Source organism: Pelodiscus sinensis, chromosome 2, assembly GCF_049634645.1.
Source record: "Pelodiscus sinensis isolate JC-2024 chromosome 2, ASM4963464v1, whole genome shotgun sequence".
Classification (NCBI taxonomy): Eukaryota; Metazoa; Chordata; order Testudines; family Trionychidae; genus Pelodiscus; species Pelodiscus sinensis.
Window position 1 is genome coordinate 10,397,633 of NC_134712.1, and position 16,834 is coordinate 10,414,466.

Consider the following 16,834-nt stretch of genomic DNA (forward strand, 5'->3'; position numbering starts at 1 on the left):
ATCGCCGCTTCATTTTACTCTGTCAGGTAGCCTAATCTACATGCCTCTGTCGCCAGAGGCATGTAGTCTAGACGTACCCTTAGAGACTAACAAATATAGATATAATAGTATCATGATCTTCTGAGGGCAAAACCCACTTCCTCAGATGAGCAGAGGTAGAAGCACCAAATTTTATATACAGCTTCCTCTTATCAGTAGGCTAAAGTGCGTTTCTGGTAGGCTTCGAAGCAAACTGGGTGTTAATCCCCTGAAACCTGTGAGAGAGCAAGGGAATGGATTTTTGAGGTTGCATCTGTATTTGACTGCTGACCTTTCTTACTAGAGAGGCCTGCTCCAGCTGCAAATTTTGTCATTGACTTCAGTGAGCAGGAGCTGTCTCAGAGAAACAGCCCAAGTAAACAGGCCTTTAAAGAGCTGTATTGATCTTCCTCCGGTGAGGCACAATAGGGATGAGTAGCTGTTGTGGTACCATTGGGGAGACAAACAATTGCTCCCTTCCTACCCGCCATGCAGAACAGTCTACTCACTTTGCTTGTTCACTGGGTTGTAAAGTAGAGGAGCTGTGTGTGACAGGAGGGGCGCAAAGGCCGGTGTGAATGTTTTCCTTTTCCCAACACTTTCCTGTATATCCATTGACTGGATAAGAGTCTACACCAGAATATATGTATGTGGTAGTGGTAGGTGCTACTTATATAGAGGGCTGTTTTTAGAACCACTGCTGTATTTAATGACAGTGATCTATAAACATTTCCCCAAGCATGCAGTCTACATGGCAGGGAAAACTGCAGACAAAGCCAGGCAGAAAAAAAACAACAAAGAGGAGCCCCACAGGGTCACTTTTTATTCTAATTTTACATTGTTCTACACATCAAATGAGTGCCATGAGATATAACTGGCATCATTAAAGTACTCTGAATTCCTTATGTAAAAAGTGTTGTTAACGACAGACCAGCTACTGAGCTATATTGCCTTGGTGTCAATCCAAAATAACTCCATTGAAGGCCAAGATGCAGAAACAGAATTACTGTGGATTTATCCTGGAGTAATTGAAATCAGAATCTGCAATGGTAAATGCAAACTATTGTCTTTAGACCCCCAACCCCAACATGTAACAATGCCTGCATATTCTTGGCCATATATTTCCATCCATGTGGGAATAGTATGTAAAGATCTTGGGGGTAGCTCCTGATGCTGACAGTTCCATTATGCAGCACTTGACTCTGTGAACAGTGCTATTGAAACAAACTGGAATAATTGCACAGGAAGTTTCTACTCAACATAGCTCCAGAGCAGAGATCCAGGAGTAGCACCTGCCCCCTCTATGCCTGCAATGGGTACAAATGTTTAAAGAAAAAAGAAATGTCCTGGTATTTCACAGTATTTCAACACTCATCTCAGAGCTCACCCTCAGCATCCCATCTGCCTGGAATATGCCAGGGAGGCAGCAAAAATTTGGGAACTGATGTAAGGTGGAGAATTGGTTGATGTGTAGATGTGTTTAGTCCTCATTGGTCATTAACCCAAAACCTTTGGTTCTCCGGATCCAAATTTCCCGCTCTAAATAAAATCATTGTGGTGGGATAGCTACTGCAGAGAGGCAGAAGAAGGGGTAAGTCAGCCTTGGAGAGGTTGTGCAGAATCCAGCCAATCAGGAAAGGGCTTATTGAGTGAGTCAATCAGGGGAAGACTTGCTGGAGCAGCCCATCAGAGCCAACAAGGATCATATATAAAGGGCTGTTCAACAGAGGGCAGTCTTTCCCTAGAGGGCAAGGTAGCAGGACTGGCTGCTTTAAAGACAGCCCCACAGATAAGCCAGTGCTAGGCAGGGACAGGGGAGCAAGAGGGAGCTCCACCTGAGGACTGCCAGACTAAGGCTTCTGATACAAAGGATCAGGAAGTTGCTGGAGCTATGGAGAAGTGACCCAGGGAAATATACAGAGGGTGTTGAAGGAGGGGCAGTATGTGGCAGCTACCTAGAGGGTCACTGGGTTGGGACCCAGAGGAGTGGGAGGGCCATGGTCTCCTTCCCCCTTGCACCCACTTGCCAGTGAGGACACTGGCCAATACCCAGAGGTCAGTTTGCCCTCGAGATGAGGGACTAGATTTTAGACTGAAATTGGCCTCTGTGGCAGGACTGAGGACTAGCAGTCTCCGGAAGGGAAAAAGGACTGGGTGGGACAAACCCAGAGGGCTATACCCAGAACAGGATGCTGATCTGGGGAGGGACATTGGTGCCAGAGTCACAGAGACAGCAAAGTGGTGACAGTGAGGGGCACTAAAGGAAAGCACATTTTTAGAGAGCTAATTCTCAGAACAAGCATTGGCACTGCAGTGGTGAGTCTATGTTGTTACCGTCCCTCTGTTTCATGGTTATTTTGGGATGTGCCATTGATTTATTGAGGTTTGTATGGATCTACTTTGTTTCTTGTGTCCTAGAATTTACACTCTCAGTCTGCAATGGTAGCATTATTCAATTTCCCAAGGGACAGCATCCCTAGTGGTTCATCCTGATTGAAGTCTAACATAGTGAATGCCACTGAAAATGACGTAGAACAAGAGGCTAAAATGTAGAAAGAATGAGTTCAAAGCCCTTCAATTTACCAAGGGTTTTTGAAACACATTCTAGAATAATCAAGGGGCTCACTGAGGAGATATCTGAACCACTAGTAATGACCTTTGAAAAGTTCGGGGTGATGGGAAAAATTCCATAGGACTGGAAAAGGCCAGATATAGTGCCCATCTATAAAAAGGGAAATAAGGACAATCCAGGGCAATACAGGGAGTCAGCTTAACTTCGGTTCCCAGAAAGAGAATGGAACAAATAATTAAGCTATCAATTTGCAAATGCCTAGAAGATAATAAAATGATAAGTAACAGACATCATGCATTTTTCAAGAAGACATTGTGTCAAGCCAATCTAATAACTTTCTTTGTAAGGGTAAAAAGTCTTGTGGTGAGGTTGCAAGTAGTAGATGTGGTATATGTGGATTTTATTAAAGGCTTTTGATATTGTTTTGCATGACTTTATATTAAACTAGAGACATACAACCTATATGAAGCTACTATACAGTGGGTGTATAATGGACTGGAAAACACTTCCCAGAGAGTTGTAATCAATGGTTTACAGTCAAGCTGGAGGGGCATATTGAGTGATGTCCTCCAAGAATATGTTCTGTGTTCAGCTCTGTTCAATATCTTCATCAGTGATTTAGATAATGGCATAGACAGTACACTGATAAAGTTTGCGGATGATACCAAAGTGGGAGGGGTTGCTGTGTTTTAGAGCATAGCATTAAAATTCAACAAAATCTGGATAATCTGGAGAAACAGTATGCAGTACATAGAACAAACTCACTAAGAACAAAGTCAAAGTACTCGACTTAGAAAAGAACAATCAGTTGCACACATATAAAATGGGAAATGACTGCCTAGGAAGTAGTACTGGGAAAAGGGATCAGTGGATCACAAGCTAAATAGAAGTAACAGTTTAACACAGTTGCAAAAAAAAAAGCAAACATCATTTTTTGATATATTAGCAGTAGTATTATAAGCAATCTAGGCTGCAGTGCTATTTCAGGATACATAAAGTATCCTGAAATAGCAACACCATGTCTTTAAATGCACCTGCTATTTCCCAAAATAGCAGGCATGCTATTCCCATGTCCCTGTAACCCTCATTCCACGAGGGTTAAGGGATTAATTGGAATAATGCCTTATTTTGAAATTTGGTGCTGTGTAAACAGCACCAAAATTAAAAATAAGCTCTTTTGACCTAGACTTGGAATAAGCTATGCAATTTGCCTAGTGCAAATTGCGTAGCTTATTTCAACAGAAGGGTGCTGTCTATATGCACCTCAAGACATGAGAAGATATACTTTTCTGCTTGATACTAAGCTGAATAGGTTTGAGTGGAATACTGTGTTCAGTCCTGGGTCCCACTTTTCAGGAAAGATGTAGACATATTTGAGGATGTTCAAAGAAAAGCAATGCAAATATTAAAGGTCTGGAAAATGTGACCTATGAGGGAAGATTTTTTAAAATGTGGTTTTTCAGTCTAGAGAGAAGACGACAGACAGGGGATCAGATAATAGTTTTCAAGTACATCAAATGTTGTTAGAAGTATGAGTGAGAAAGTTTTCTTCCTAAACCTCTGAGAGATGTCAAGAAGCAATGGGCTCAAATTGCAGCATTGGAGATTTAGGTTAGGCATTAGAAAAAACTTCCTACCTATCAGGATGGTTAAAGATTGGAATAAATTGCCTAGGAAAGCTGTGGAATTTCCATCATTGGAGATTTTGCAGAGCGGGTTATAATAAACACTTGTCACGAATGGTATGATAATACTTAGTTCTCTCATGAGTGCAGGGGATGTGACTAGATGACCTTTTGAGGTTCCCTCCAATTCTGTGATTCTAGTCTCCTGCACAGTGATGAGTTGCATTCAGTGGATAGACGAGGTATATTAAAAAAAAAAAAAAGAACCAAGTCATGTGAGGAAAGGGCAGAAGCCAAAAGCAAGCACCAGATGGTGACCAAGAACTGCACATTAGTGAATGAGATACAGTTTTTACAAAATGATGCTCTTTTTTGAGTATTTATGCAATTTAAGAAATATGTTTCCTTTGGAAATAAAAATACGGATTTTCAAAATCCGGTAAGTATATCATTCACACTGGAATTTGAAATAGAAGAAATTGACAGGGTTTTTTGTTTGGTGCAGTAACACTACTTTGCATTTCTGTAGCTCCTTCCCCCTGCGGATCTGATCTTAAAGTGGCTTAACTAACCTGAATGTATTAAGGCTAAATGATAGTCAGTCTTAATTTACTGTTCATTAGCAATTAATTATTTGGAGACGGAATCACACTGAGGTGAGGTTGCTGAAGTGGATACAAAGACACCTTCTTTGTACAAGTATTTATGCACTTAATCCAAATAAAGTGGAGTGACAGGTTTTAAAGAGGAAAGATGTTGCATATATTGAAGGGTAGAACTTGACTCTAAGCTTTACAGGTCTCAAGTGTTGCCCTCTAATGGAGAAGGATGAAAAAGTGGTTTTGTACAAAACATTCATTTACAAAATCTAAAGAAACATGAGGTATTATCTATATATAAATTAATGGCTGAATCTAAAGCCCATTGAAGGTAATAGAGAGACTCCCACTGACTTGGGGAGTTGGATCAGGTCATAATGTCTGATAAACCCACTTTCGGAAATAAAGAATTGGAAACAAAAAAACCCATTCTCCATACAGAATCAAATTGGGTGCATTAGCCCTGCCTCCTTCTCCCTCTGCTAATACCCGTGAAAATAATGTGTGCTTGCATTCCTGACACAGTTCACACCACGTGTAAGAGTTCAGAGCAAATTGCTGTTGAGGTGACAGGGATATCCAAATATTTTACTATTACTGCATGATAATGCTGTCCATGCTATCTGAACACAGGTTCGGCTCTTATTAAGCATGTTACATGCTTTATGAAAGCAATTCACACAGCGCATAGTCAAGCTGTGGAACTCCTTGCCTGAGGAGGTTGTGAAGGGTAGGACTATAACAGGGTTTAAAAGAGAACTAGATACATTCATGCAGGTTAAGTCCATTAATGACTATTACCCAGTATGGGTAAGGAATGGTGTCCCTAGTCTCTGTTTGTCAGAGGGTGGAGGTGGATGGCAGGAGAGAGATTGCTTGACCGTTACCTGTTTGATTCACTCCCTTCGGGACACCTGACATTGGCCACTGTCAGCAGACAGGAGACTGGGCTGGATGGACCTTGGGTCTGACCCAGTATGGCCGTTCTTATGTTCTAATCCAGAGAAATTATGATAGATTTTAATTTAAACAAAAGACAGGACTATGGAGCACTTTAAAGACTAACAAGATGGTTTATTAGGTGATGAGCTTTCGTGGGCCAGACCCACTTCCTCAGATCTAATAGTGGAAGAAAATTGGCATGACAATTGATTGTCAAATTGTCAAATTGATCTGAGGAAGTGAGTCTGGCCCACGAAAGCTCATCGCCCTAATAAACCATCTTATTAGTCTTTAAAGTGCTGCACAGTCCTGTCTTTTGTTTCAGCTAGACCAGACTAACACGGGTACATCACTATTACTAGATTTTAATTTGGGAGAGATCGTCACGTTTATTTACACGTTTTTTCTGTCTGGACAGACAGATGCAGCCAGGCTTTGCAATGGGGTGAGAGGGCAAATGATGTCACTACCGTGATCGCTGGAGATTCAAAGGGCCTGCAGCTTCCAGTCACTGCTCTACTGCAGCAGCCGCAGTGGTCAGCACCCTAGGCCTTTCAGAGCACTTCCAGAGCCCCGGGCAACATGTTCTGGGAGGCGCTGAAGGGCTGGTGGGGGTGGCTAGTTCCTGCCCGGCCTCTTCCATCTGAAGCCCCGCCCCTTCCTGGAGTGTGACCTGCCAAATCAGCCCCTCTGGATCTTTCCTACTGAGGTCCTGGTCAATGAGGTGGCTTCTACCATGATACAAACAATACATAATTGTATCATGTTTTGGCTTGTATACACAGGAGATGCACAATGTTCTCAACATCGACAAAGAGAAAATTCCTCCCCCAAGTCCCATCAGGCCTTGTTATCTGCCTCGTGGCAATAGTATCCTGCTGCTGATTGTCATGGCATTTTCTATTTATCATAAATCGCCGAGCAGTCCCTGTTAATTTAGTAAAACTCACGGATCTTGTGATTTTGTATTAAAAAAAATATGCTGTGACAAATGAGGGGAGGGCTGCCCTCACTCCTTCAGGGGTAGCTCCTGCATTGTCTGTCCCACAGGGATGGGCCTGGCTTCTTGCTCCGAGCTTTGTGACCTGGTGTACAAGATTGCATCCTGACCCTTCATCATGATGATGGAGGGGTGGCCGGGCCAAACCCACACTGCCTCGTGACTCTGTGTGCGGGGTCATAATACCACTCACTCACATTAGGCCCAGCCACATCACCTTGGCATGACAAACAGCAAAATCAAGGTACCATAACACTTCCCACCATGACACTTCCAGCCACAAGAAACATACTGACCTTCCTGTAATGAACAGGCAACCTATTGGTTCATCCTTTTCTAACCATTCTTCTGCCTTTCTCAACCCCACAAAAGCTCATGATACCATGTACATGTTTTGTTAGTCTATAAAGTGCTACCAGACCATTTGTTGTTTTTTAAGTTTATCCCCTACAGACTAACTCGGCTACCCCCGAAGCGTCATTCTTTTGCTGTTTGACCAACTCCCTTCTTTTTTTTTTTTAAAACAAGGCTTTTTCCTAGCATGCCAGGTTTACTGATTTGATTGTGATGTGGTTGCCAAGGAAATGACAGTTACTACAGTACCAATATTATGGTTTTGAGAAACTTGCTCATTAGTTATAGCTGGTTCAATTTCTATCTTAAGAAACTTCATATGAGTACATTTAATATTCAGCCTTTCGATTTTCTTTTTTTCAGTTCATTAATTTGAACAGTAATCTCATCCATTTCAGCATTGAGCTGCTATCATGCACTGTCTGGGTAAAATATTCTACTGATAAATCCAATAAAGTCATTTTCCTTACTCTAGCTATTTCAGTTATGAAGCACACGTTACCTTCGCCTTCAATATGCTAAGATGTACCTGCTACGCTAGATGCTGAATACTGACATGAATATGGACTTTCATTTGCGGACTTTCCCATGAAAATCTTCAGTTCTGATCCTGAATTCATTACTTCCCAGGCCAAACTCCCAGGAATAAGAAGCTCAGATCTCCGGATTTTAATTTAAAGAAGATTCATTGTCTTATTTGTTTATATGGTATGGAGCTTTCTTAGGGTTTTTAAACAGATTTTCTACCCTTGCCCCATCTTGGCTTCTTTTTTTCTGTTAAAATTCTGGAAAAATCTGCATTATGATGATTTGATCAGTGAGTTTATGGGAATTCAGTCCTATATATTAATGTGTATTGGTAGCTAGAAACAGGTGCTGTAGCTAAGACATATAATGGGAGTTTTTGTTTTAGCTCTACCAAAAAGCTATCTGTATAATCTTGGGCATGTTGCTTAGGGGGAAACCCTGATCCTATTGAAGTCAATGACAAAGCTCTCTCTGACTGCAGGACACTAGGATTTCAGGCTTGATTTCTCTCTGCACCTTCCAACCTCAGTCTCCATCTGTAAAATGGGTATATTAAAATTCCCATGCCTCACAGAATCTTGTGAGGGTGCAATTTATGAATAAGCATGCAGTACTCGCATGTACCTAAGGGCCTCCTATATCAGCTGGACTATGCTCCTTTGGCAGATGGGACAGTAGTGACTCCACTGCCCAGCACTGAAGGATTTGACCTTTCTAATAATATTACAGCAGTTTTGCCTATCCATTAGAGAATACATAAAAACAGGTGGGCCCTTCTTTTCACTGACTCTGAATAAAACCAGGCTTTTTATGTTGGGGATGCTGAGTCTGTATTATCTCAGTGATTCCCTTGTTTGGTAAGTCCACCTTGGTCCAGCACTATCATAAGCATAATCTTTCTCAATCTAATATTCCTTAGCATTTGTTCAGTGCTTTGTGTGTTCAGGTCTCTACTAGTAACTCCTGATAGCATCCTGCACAGAGAGGACTGTAAGGAGTCCTTGCAAGGTTTGGTTCACAAAGGGGTTGTCTCTATTTCAGACATGCTAAACTTTGTTACAGGGACACAGAGCTGTGATTTGGTATCCTGTCTAGCAGAACAACAGTCAGTGTGTGTTTGCAAGTGAAGATAAGGATGTAAGATGGTGATGTAAACTTCTGTATGGCTTTACTCTTCCATTCCTGCTTTTTTGAGGATTTGACGTGATTGTTACCAGCCCTTAGCAACCTTGACTGTTTTTAACTAGGTGTTTTGCCTAAGCTCAACAAGCTTTATTAGTTTTTTGTAAAGCTGGAATTGCACAAAATTAAAGAAGGAAGATTCTGAAGAATGATACATGCAGACCTTCCTCTTTGATACAGTGACTTCTATTTATGTACAAAACATCAATTCTGAAACTTTTTAAGTGCATTGCAGTCTATGTTGCAAACTGGCATTAAGCTGCTTATTACAACTTGTTCTGTATCTCAAATGGGAATACCCTCTAATATTTTAACAGGTTTTCTTCTTCATTTCATGTAGCAAATATTGACATGAATTTTTCAAGCATATAGTAAACAATATATACATAAGAACTGGGTATTTTAGAAAATATCTATTTGCCTATACATGTGTAGTATATTATTTTGTTCAATAAAGAGGCAAAAAATGTGTTTTCTAGACATTGAAGAAAAATTGGAATATTGCGTATTAAAAAATGTTGCTATTAAAGTTATATGGTATTTATGCATTGCAACAGAGAACAAGGTGTTTTACATCATTGTATGACTGCTGTATAATGCTAGTATGTATAGTAAATGTGATATTTTACGGGTTGATCGTGTGAAGATGTCGAATGCCTCCTGTGAGGATTGGGCCCATTTAATATGTTTTGTACAACACTTCAGTGATCTACAGTGATGATGATTTTTTATAGCTTAGAATTCCTACAGGGCCCAAAGTCATTTGAAAACTATATAAAGCGGAAAATATTGGAAATAGAAATACAGATGCATTTTTCAAAGCGAAGAGGAAGCTTTTTAACAGGGCCATCATTATTGGCAATAGTTTAGGTGTGGGAGAAGAGAAGAATACAATATCCAGCTAAAAATGCAAAGGTATTTAGGTACTCAGGATGAAGATAATAGGCTAGCAGAAAAATTTCCCACAAGAGAATTGTTTATGGAAAATTCTGTTTAATTTTTTTCCCACAGGAAGTATTCGCTTTCCTAAATAAAACCAACCAACCAAACAAAAAAAACCCCAAACCTGAAAATCAAATTATTTGGGGGCAGAAAAGTGAAACATTTCCAGTCAAAATGCCCCCCACCCATATGTTTTGGGGAAAAAATGGATCAGATGAAGTATGAAGACTGGAATTTGACATCTCCAAGGGATACCACCTTCATCAGCACAGTACCCCTGACATGAGTGGCTGAGTGCTTTCCAGTAGTAAGGAATGCCCCCTGCTGATTCAGTGCCACCACCTCCTGTGCACAGTAACTATATTAAGGAATGTCTATATTAGATGCCACCAGCAGACTTTGTTAGGCTTTTTGTTAAACTAAAAATTAACCCCCCTGCTGAGGATTTTTACAAATCTGCCAGATAATTTTCCTGCTGCACATGAAGAGAAATATTGATGGGAGTTAAATGAGCAGCCTTGAAAAACACACATTTAAGGGTGAGATGGATGAGAGACAATAAAAAGACAGTCTACATTTTAGTCTACCTAATTTACTCAGCTTTAATTCAGTCATGTGACTATTCCATGTTAACGGCACGATCCAATTGAGCATTGTAGTTCTCTTGCCAAAGATTGACTTGATGAACTCTTAGTTAAAATTATGACGAGTAGGGAAATATGGAAGTGTTTAATTTAATCAGTTCAAAAATCTGCTCTTCCCTCTCTCATAAAAGTGTTATATAAAAGAGGAAACAGGGCTCAGTGGCAGCAATTAGAGTTCCTGACAAAAAGTCAGAGTTAGTGATAGATTTCCCAAAGAAGAACTGATAGAATGAAAAGCAGACACTTTTGAGCAGATAATGCAGCGACAGAACTGATTAAAGAAGAGGCGATAAAGCGGGTAAGGATGCCTTTACTGTGGCCTTGACTTTTCATTTATTCAAAGAGCAGTTGCAAGGAAAATCAATTCGTCACATGCTGCTCTGCATAAGAGTTTTTGAACTTGGAGTGAAAATACCCCATAGATAAACCTTGACAACCTGACAATAGCAAACATTCACCTTTGACTGTGTTACTGCAAAGAAATTTTGGCTTACCTCCCCCTTCCATTTAATTCTGCCTCTGTGTTATCTGTTGGTAGTTTTAGGGAATGAAAAACTGGAGTCTTACTTTTGAGCCCAAAAAAGAGAATAAAAAGATTTTTAAAAAAATTGATTCCTACTGTACCAGATCTACAAATCGAGACAACGGTGTGAGTCAGCCACTCTGCTGGCCTTTGATTATAGTGATTTCTGCAGGTAACACTTTACAGAGAAGAGCTGGGTGAATACTGCAACATATTTTTCACTTATATGTCTTTGAATTTTAAATATATCCACTGTATTTGTGCTCCTTTTTAGTTCTTTTTTTTGCAAATGTCTAGAATAATGAATATGTTGGCAAGAAAGTTTACTGAAAAACTGTTCTGTAGGTCTTTTGCCTCCTTTTACCTCTTTATGATGGATAGAGAGAGCCTGAAAGTGTTTTTTTAAACCTATTTTTAAATACCAGAAATTCAGGTCCTGGCTACGCTGGAAGACTCTAGTACCTGGAGAATTAGTGTAATGTTGGCAACCCAAGAGCCATGAAAGTAAAAGCTGATCTACCCATAAAGGAAGCAATTTTTTAGACAAACTCTAACACTTTGTTTTCTGTTTTATTTTTAGCTTACTCCTATTAACATTTAATGTCTCATACACATTTTGGATAAAATAAACCTTTTTTAAAGATCCAACATACCTAATCATTCGGGTAAGGTGCTCATGATACTGAGTCCTTCAGCAAAGCCAGGGAAGATTAGATTTGAGTTGCCAGATATTTCTAAACTAAGAAAAAATAACAGTTTTTATAAATGAAACCTTTTGAATTAAATTAAACCTCCTATTAAGAAGATTGTGTAGATATAGAAGACAGAAGTGAGGTCTTGCCTTCTATCCCAGACTATTCAGAGACCTTTCATTTTTAAATATGAACATGACATTTATATACATAGCTCCTCCCATCATCTTTGGACCTTTGGTCTGACCCAGTATGGTGGTTCTTATGTTCTCTGTGCTGGAATTAATGTTTAAGTGACCAGAGTACTTTTTCAGCCATTTTTAGTCCCAGCATGCTGTCAGAAATATAACAAATGCATACATAAAATCTTTAAAAAATCCTATGCAAGTCATAAACAATATGGAATATTCCAGACAAGTGAATTTTTGCACTCCACACTGCACAGATGATATCAACACCTTTTACAATTAGGAAATCAGAAAAAAAATGTATTTCCTCTCCATGCTTTCCCATCAATACAAGAATGTTTTCTTCTGAGATGGGACAAAAAGGTACTCATTGTTAGGTGGTGGTGTACAGCTGAAAGACACAGGAAATAATCACCACTTCTTTTGTACAAGAGATGATCCTGAGCTTAATTCTCACATCTAAATTATCCTGATTTAAATTACATGGCACTCTATTTTTGGGTCCTGGATTTGAGAGAAATCAAGCTGCATTATGCCTTAACAGCTGATTATAACAGGAACCATTCTTGGGGCCAGTCAGCCCTACTCAGCTGCCCTCATCCTGCCAAGCCCATGCTTGGCACTGGATTTCAGAGGAAGGAAAGAACCACAGCAGCGGAAGCCTGTTTGGAGAGCAGACCACTGGGTGGAGCCATAAAACAACACAGGCCTGTTGGAGATATCTGGTAAGAAGACCAGGGAGTGGATGCTCAGGAGACAGTAGAGAGTAACTCAATGGAACCCTGATGTAGCTGAGGGGAAATGGAAAGAGTTAGGAGTCCTAGTGTCCATGAAAAATACAAACCTGTATTTTTTGCCTTGAGATCGAATCAAACAGGCAAGCAAAGCTCAAAATTCTATCTATCTATCTTAGTTTTTACTAATATGTGTGATCAGTGGGAAGGGCAAAGGACTAAGGACAAAGACAGACATGAAGCCCATTCTGATGTTGCCCAAGCCAGATGGGATAATGGGAATGGATAAGAGCAGGAAAAGTGTTATTGGGTATGGTGGAAGAGTAATACACGAGCACACACTTAAAGACATAATCAACTCCTAACTAAAGAGAGGGTCATCATTATAGCCATCTGGTTTCGAACACCTGGTTCAAAAGAGACCTTCCCAGCCTGGAGAAAATGAGTGGGGGTACTTCTACACTGCAAGCTTCTTTTGGAATAAGCTTTTCTGGAAGATATCTTCCAGAAAATTTTATATCAAAATAGAGTGTCCACACTGCAGAGAAGCTTCAAAATTAGTCCGAGGCAGGCTTCCCTAATGTAAACGTGCTATCTCAACTTAGAGCCCCAGGAGACACTGGGGAGGAATAGCTTAGAATGGCCCTGGTGAGGAGCTATTTTGATATAGCAGCAGTGGAGCGTCTACACTCAACCTCTTCCAAAAAATCTTTTCCAGAAAAGGGCTTATTCCTCGTGGAATAAGGTTTACCCCTGTCAGAAAAAGCCATCAATTATTTCAACTTTCTGTTGAAATAACACAATTGCAGTGTGGACACTAGTATTGTTTTTCCAGAATAACAGCTGTTATTCCAGAAAAACGGTGCAGTGTAGATGCACCCTGTTTGACGGTGGGAAAGACTGAGGAATGGATGGAGGGGGGATGGAGTAAGCGGGATGTGGCCTTGGAGAAGGGTTGGGGCAATAGTGTTCAGTTTTGTTGTGTCAGAAATTTGATAAATTTTAGGGCAACAAAAATGATTCAGGGTTCGGAACGGATTCCATATGAAGAGAGATTAAAAAGGCTGGAACTTTTCATCTTAGATAAGAGAAGACTAAGAGGGGATAGGATAGAGGTCTATAATATCATGACTGGTGTGGAAAAAGTGAATAAGGATAGTTATTTACTTATTCCCACAGTACAAGAACTAGGGGTCACCAAATGAAATTAATAGGCAGCAGGTTTAAAACAAACAAAAGGCAATTTTTCTTCACTCAGCACACAATCAGCAGGTGGAACTCCTTGCCAGAGGATGTGGTGAAGTCTAGGACTTTAACATGGTTCAAAAAAGAGCTAGATAGATTCATGGAGGTTAGGTCTATTGGCTATTACCCAGAATAGGTAGGAATGATGTCCCTAGCCTCTGTTTGTCTAAAGGTGGGTGACAGGGGAGGGATCACATGATGATTCCCTGTTGTGTTCCCTCTGTCTGAGTCATCTGGTATTAGACACTGTCGGCAGACAGGATACTGAAATAGATGGACCTCTGGTCTGACCCAGTGTGGCGGTTCTTTGGTTCCGTGGCTTAGCATTGAGGTAGGGTTATAAGAACATTTCTGGGTGGGGGAGGGAGACAAAGGGACTTGGGAGTGGAAGGTAAAACACTAAAAATCCAGAGAAATATCTGCCCCCGACCAAAGGACAATTTTAAGACAATCCATCATTACAGATAAGTCCACACTGCAAACAGAGGGACCTTTTGGTAGACAGTACCCACAAATAGGTAGTTGGGTGGAAGTAGGAAGGGATGCAGAACAGGGCTGGTAGGCCCGTGGTAGGGTTGGTGTGTTTTGGATAGGATCCCACCAACTCCTGAAAGTGGGACTGTCCATTGTCGACAGGGTCCTGGGTTGGGGCCCGATGGAGCGGGTGAGCCCAGGGGCCCCAACTTCCCCCAGGGAAAGCAGTCAATCAAACAAGAGACTTGGTTCTGAAGACTTGGAGGGGAGCACTAGCATTTTCGAACATTGGAAAACGCGGGAACATGCGTCAAAGAGACTGAAAGGCATCCAAACTTGGGTGTGGGATCACGGAGAGACGCGGGGGGTGGGGATGGGGAATCCAGACCCCATGTGGGGTACCAAGGGACTCTCACAATGGGGGATGGAAAACTGGGAAAGAAGTCCTTGCTGCATCAGAGTTATGGGACACATGTTTGCTGGAAACTAATTCCAACAAACATCACATTGCTTGCACTTTGGCCTTCTGCTTTCGGTCTGTGTAGCAAGAACCAAGAGAGAGGGTACAGGGAAATTATTCTAACAGAAAGGAGCCTGAGAAGAGTGAAAGCTAAGTTAAAATGTGCAGAATAATGCTTGAATTAGATAAGACAGATACCCTGGGTTGTAGTAGTAGACTCAGTTGGAAACTGGGGCCAAAATTTTGGATTTGTTTGTTTTGGACTTTCCTAGAAGAAGTGGTTGTTGTTTAATGACTTAACTGGAGCACAAGTCACCTCTGTGGTTAAGCTGGAGTTTGTTGTGGGGATACAAAGGCAGAGCACTGCAAAGCTAATCTTGATGTGAGGGGGTGCTCTGAAACTGAGGGTGCGTCTACACTGTGTGGTAAGTTGAGGGTCAGTAACATGGAGTCAGCAGGCCTGAATAGAGGCCTGTAACATGAAAGTAGCAACAGGCCTAGAATCTAGTAAGTAAGACTTTGGTTCAGGAACACAGGAGTCAAGAAAAAGGCCCTACTGATAATTGTGTAAGTTGGGTGGAGCATGGAAGGACACAGGGAGGCACTGGGTACAAACTGTAAGCTAAAGGGGAGTAGCAGAACATCTTAATAAGAAATGTCTTGGTACAAAGACTCCCCAAAAACTAATGTACATACCAACCTAAACTCAGGACCAGGTTGGAATTGACAACATGAAGGATAGTAAGTAAGCCCCCCTTCTGTAAGGTGAGGGGTGGTATCTAGGCAAGAGAGGGTGGCAACCTGGTATGTAAAGAAGTGATGTAAGTTGTTTGTACCTGTCTATAAAAGGACACCGCAAAGGGTGCTCTTCGGCCAACCTTGGGGTGGGGGGAGGGCACACTAGGCACCTGAATGGCAAGTGTCATTGCCTAAACTTACAGAATGCACAGTAGCCTAACTCTGACTGACTGCTGTTAATATCTGTTATGTGGCAATAGGCCTGCCCGGTGTTGGTGCCTTGTCAACGTGGGCCATAGTGCACAGTGGTGTAACATTATAGGATCTCTGTCACCAACTGTTAGAGCTTCACATTTGACAATAAACCTGCTCAGTTGATTTCAAACCATGCCTGCATCTGTCGTTTCTGGGAGCTTTCAGAGATCTCGCGTGTTGACCCAAGTGCCCGGGGTCTAACACGTTACATAAAGGGAGCACCGATTGTTACACGCACAACCGAAAGTTTACCATCACCAAACGGAGTAGAGGTCCTGTCAGGAGCGCACCAGGATGACCCAGGCCAGATGACGCTGACACTGATAGTTCAGACCACTGAAGGTACTGAAGTATGATACCGAGGTACGACACACTGTACCGTTATTTCGAGATAACTAGAGTTATTTCTAAATAAAAATATGAGCATCTACACAGCCATTCCGTTATTTTGAAATAATTTTGAAATAACGGGCGGCTTATTCTGACTTCTGTAAACCTCATTCCATGAGGAATAACGCCTATTCTGAAATAGTTATTTTGAAATAAGGTGTATGTAGACGCTCCACTGCTGCTATTTTGAAATAGCCCCTCACCAGGGCCATTCTAAGCTATTCCTCCCCAGTCCCTCCTAGGGCTCTAAGTTGAGATAGCATGTTTACATTAGGGAAGCCTGCCTTGGACTAATTTTGAGGCTTTCCTGCAGTGTAGACATGCTATTTCAAAATAAGCTATTTCAAACTCACTATACCTTAATTGTCTAGATTTCAGACTAATAGCTTATTTTGAAAAACTGTGCAGTGTAGACCTACCCTGAGCCTGGTAACACGATTGCTGTGTGTTTGCTACAAAGCAAGATGTGTCTTTGCACCTTGAGGTAACAAGCTACAGGCAATCTCTTCCTCAAAAAGTTATTGTGCAAGAAGCCTGCAGTGTAGATGTAGCCCCCGTGTATGCTGTGGTTGAGAGTCCCAGCCTGAAGAGAGGTATCCCTGCTAGCTTGGATGGAGTAAGCATGCAAAAAAGAAGGTGTAACTGAAGTAGCATGAGCTAGCCTTCCTCAAAAGCCTGTGTTCTTGGATGGGGACTTATTCAGGTTGGCTGGAATTGCCTAACCTACAC

General features: G+C 41.3%; 1 long non-coding RNA gene across 2 annotated transcripts in view; it reads right to left on the bottom strand.

The window, feature by feature from the left end:
- The window catches only part of LOC112545871 (uncharacterized), a 231,234-nt gene that overhangs the window by 81,781 nt on the left and 132,619 nt on the right, over window positions 1-16,834 (bottom strand). For both annotated transcript variants that reach the window (XR_012900884.1, XR_012900885.1), the window contains exon 3: window positions 11,583-11,668. This is a non-coding gene — a long non-coding RNA (uncharacterized LOC112545871). The remainder of the gene's footprint in view (window positions 1-11,582; window positions 11,669-16,834) is intronic.